The 4,303-nt window shown below is 38.6% G+C and overlaps 1 long non-coding RNA gene across 1 annotated transcript; it reads right to left on the reverse strand.

Moving 5' to 3' along the window:
* Nucleotides 1-230: 230 nt before the first annotated feature.
* LOC105034379 (uncharacterized) lies at nucleotides 231-2,156 on the reverse strand. Its single transcript, XR_012135356.1, has 3 exons — nucleotides 1,773-2,156; nucleotides 1,022-1,703; nucleotides 231-314 (listed from the first exon to the last, which is right to left on the reverse strand). It is a non-coding gene; the product is annotated as an uncharacterized lncRNA (long non-coding RNA).
* Nucleotides 2,157-4,303: the final 2,147 nt, after the last annotated feature.

A 4,303-nucleotide genomic window follows, 5' to 3' on the forward strand; every position in this document is an offset into this window, starting at 1 on the left:
TATTTTTATTGTTAGAAAGTCCAATAAAATAGCAGAAAAATCTATAATTTTTAAATTAAATTTATACTAATAATTTTTCATTATTTAATTGCCTTCAAGCTATCTAATCTTAAAATCAAATAAACATTAAGACTAATAAATTTTTAAGCTACCAAATAACAGTAAAAAAATAATTTATAAAAAATAATAGATTTCAATAAATTTTATTGAGAGGAAAAAAAGCGTTACTTCATCTACTCCAAGCCTCTTAGCCGATTGAGATGGATCTAAAATTCTCTATTCGGCTGCTCCAAGCCTCCCATTCGATTGAGACTCTTGCGAACAGAGAAAAATAATTAAAAGAAACTATATAATAAGATTATCCAAAATATTCAACCTCAAGTAATCAACATAAAAGTATATGAATAAAAGCTTACTGGCGGCAAAAATCCCATGTAAAATGGGTCACAAAAGGAGACAAAAATACAAGCATTGCAATTAGATAATATGTATTTATAAAAACTATACATAATAATTCAATTTTTTAAACTCTTCCATGTCACCTTATTTTCTCTTTTTTTTCCATTTTTTTGTTACTGGGTTGGTTATGATGATCGACACATAAATTTTAACAAAAAAAAATTATAATCTCATAAATTTTTTGTTTATCAATAAAATAATATAGAGCAAAATGCAATGAATATGTTCTTGAAGAAATTTACTTAATAGATGGATCCAAAACTACAAAATTATCCACAAAATAAAAAGCTATAACTCACTTTTTTTCTAATAAAAAAACATATTGATACTATAAATGTTATTTTCATTGTTGGACTCTGAATAGTAGGAGGACCTATAATTATTAAATTAAATCCGTACTAATATTTTTTCATCATTTAATTACCTTCAAACTATCTAATCATGAAATCAAATCAACATCAAGATAATAATAAATTTTTTTAACTACCAAATAATAATAAAAAATGATTTGTTAAAAAAATATATTTCAATAAATTTCATAGAGAGGGAGAGAAAAAGTTACCTCGTCTGCTCCAAGCCTCCCATTTGATTGACACTCCACGAACAAAAAAAGTACAGCAAAAATTAGAAAAAAATAGAAAAATCAATGAAAACAAGAAAAGGTGAAAAATTGAAAACACCAGACCTTTTCCTGATAGGCTGTTCAATTTTTTTCTCTTTTTCAACAATGAAGACCCACGGGAGGTAGTGGCAAGGAAAGCAGGAGAGAATATGTTTGGGAGAGCCTCTCATCAGTTTTGTAGTCTAAAAGCATCATCTGAGAGGGTTTTGAAAGGGTTGCTAATGCGCTTGCAGCAGCCCTCCACTTTCATTGACAGATTGTTTAATGAATATGAAAGCTTAAGTGAGTTAGAAGATTTTGCTGAAAAATAATTGAAAAATTTTACATCTGATTTTTTTCTCATCAGGTTCATAGGAGGTTGCTGTTTGCAAGATCACAGCCTTCCAGTCCCAGAGGAAACCATCATTTGAGAAAGGATTTACAGCCTTATATGATCTTTAGAAAATATTGATGCTGCAAGATAGTGAATGAAAGACAGAGAAAAAAGAGAAAAAATCAGTTCACCATTTTGATAGGTTTCGAATCAAAAAAAATTCAGCACTCACCTTTCCTTAGTTCCTTGCCTGCCGAATACTCAAAACACCACAATTCTCAATTCTTTGTATCATCCAAAAAAAACTAACTGAACACCAAAAAAACAACAATAAAAAAAGTTAAAAAAAAAGTTTAGAAAAGATACTATCAAACTCACCTTTCTTTCGGAGGATGGAAGGGCTCGGTTCCGCCGCCCGCCCCCTTGCTCGCCCATGGTGCCCCCGCCACCATCCCCCCCAAAAAACTGAGGGAGATAGAAATTCAAAGGGAAGGGCGGGGGGAACGGAAGGCAACATGCTCCATCATTAGTATCTTGTAAACTTTCGGAGGCTATTAAATGCAGAGATTTGGCTTTCAAATTGATGAAGTACCATGCTTTGTTTGTGGATAATTTATTAGGTTTGATTTGATCCAGTGGATCGATTTAGATTTCGAAAAATATTATTTTTAAAAAATAAATTAGTATGTTATTATTTTCAAAATTAGAAAATAATATGTTATTTTTTTAAAATAATAATAAATTAGTATTTTTAAAAAAATATTATTATTGTTTTTATAATACTTTATTTTTAAAAAATAATATTTTTTAAAAAAATATTGTTTTCGTCTCTTATCCCTCCCTTACTTTTATTTTTTAAAATATTATTTTTCCTCCCCTTCCCCAAATATTTTCATTTTTTTCTTTTTTCTCCCTTCCCTTCCCTTCCTCATGCCGCCTCCCCCCCCCCACCCCTCGCCCCTACTGCATGAGGCCCAAGTCCGGCCGTCCGCGCCGCCCCCACCCGACCTCGCCCCACTGCCATCCGCATCGCACCTGTTCGTACGACCACCAAACCCCCTCCCCTCCTCTCCCTCGGCTCCGGCGCCACAACCCCCCTCCCCTGGCTCCAACCCCATCATCTTCGTCCTCGGCAAATATAAGATTTCTTTACTGAACAAAGAAAACCATTTTTATTGCTACTTGAGTATTAGCAAAATAAAAATTTGCTTGAAAAATATGAAAGAAAAATCAATACCCTGATTAAATTAAAAAAAATCCCCGATAAACCCGATTGGCCCTTATTTTTGGAATGCGCTGGTAACTTAAAAAAAAAAAAAAAGAAAAATGCTACAGAGAGCAAACCTGTTACCAATGTGTTATCGGCGACGCAGGCATGGAAGTCATCGCCCAAGCTTGAGAAGAAAAGAGTAATGCTATGGATATCCGAAAGGGAGGGAGTAAATACCTTCAGAAAGAGTTTGGCTCGATCCATCCACGTAATATAGTGCAGAGGAAGGGGGGAATGGAGGGATGTTAAACTCACCAATGAGAACAGGGGGATGGGTGGTACAGTCCACAAGGAGAGATGCGGTGGAGGATATCCGAGGTAGAACCCGACGTGATCAACGTCGGCACGAACATCAAGCCATCGAAGTGCCCAGATCTGGCAGCATCCCAGACCGAGAGCAAGGAGAGCGGATGGAAGAGGAAAGAGGCAAGGGCCTGTGTTGGGAAATAGAAATGTGAGATGGGAGACAACACACCAAAAAAAAAAAGGGAAAAAAATGTCTCAGGGGAGTTCAGATTTCCTTCCCCATCTGCTACTCTCCTGGAACCCCACCTCCTTCCCCTCCACGGCCCCGCCCCCCGCACCCTAGGGCTCTGTCGCGCTCCACCCCGCCTCTGCGGCTCCACCTCACCCGCTCTGAAGGTGGGTGTCTGTGAGGCTCGAAGCAAAAAAAAAAATGAAAATGCTACTGGAGAAAAAAAGACAGAGGGGAAGAAAAGCAGAGGGAGATCGAAATGGAAGGCCGATGCCGGTGACGATGGGAGGAAGGTGACGGTGGAGACCACAGCAAGTGACAGCGAGAAGAGCGGAGAAAAGAGGGTTTGGGAGGGCTCGAGAAGGTTCCAGAGAGAGTCCACAGTGCACCAAACAAAAAGGGAAAGAAAGACAACAGGGGGAGTTCGGAGAGCACGACACGTGGTGCGCTGGGAGAGCTAGGGTGCGGCCACAGGGCACCGAAGGGGAAGGGCTGGGAGGACCCATGGCCGGCCTCCAAGGTGACGGCAGGGACCGCGGGAGGTGGCAGCGAGGAGAGGAAGGAGATCGGCTCCGATCTGCGGAAGGAAAGCACCTGAGGGAGATCGGAGGGGCCAATAAGTTTCGAAGAAAAAAATAGGGCAAGAGGGAGGAAGGCACCGGAGGGATATTGGAAGGGAGGGCCGATGCTGGTGACGATGGGGAGGAAGGTAACGACGAAGATCGAAGGGAGCTAGTGGAGAGGAGCGCAGGGATGAGACAGACGTCCGAAGGGGTCGAGAAGCTTCAAAGAGAAGCTTTGAAGAGGAAAAAATCGTGAGGGTTCGGGATGGTTCGGAGAAAAAAAAATATCGAGGAAGCAGAGCCCGACACATGGCGCTTCCAACCTCCGACAAATGGGCGTGCCGGGGAGAGCCCCTGGCTCTCCTTTAATGTATTAGATCGATGTTTTGTTAATTCAAATCAATTTGATATTTTTATTTTAAATCTCAAAAATATACATTGTCTATGCTTAATTATTATAGATCTATTTAATTATTATAATTACATTCATAAATCAATCATTCAGTCTCTTGAGACCAATATGAAATAAAATTTTATTAAAATACCTTTAAAATTATAATTTAAAAATCAGTAAATCTTAAATAACCTTAAAAACCAAAAA

This window comes from Elaeis guineensis, chromosome 11 (genome assembly GCF_000442705.2).
Source record: "Elaeis guineensis isolate ETL-2024a chromosome 11, EG11, whole genome shotgun sequence".
Lineage (NCBI taxonomy): Eukaryota > Viridiplantae > Streptophyta > Magnoliopsida > Arecales > Arecaceae > Elaeis > Elaeis guineensis.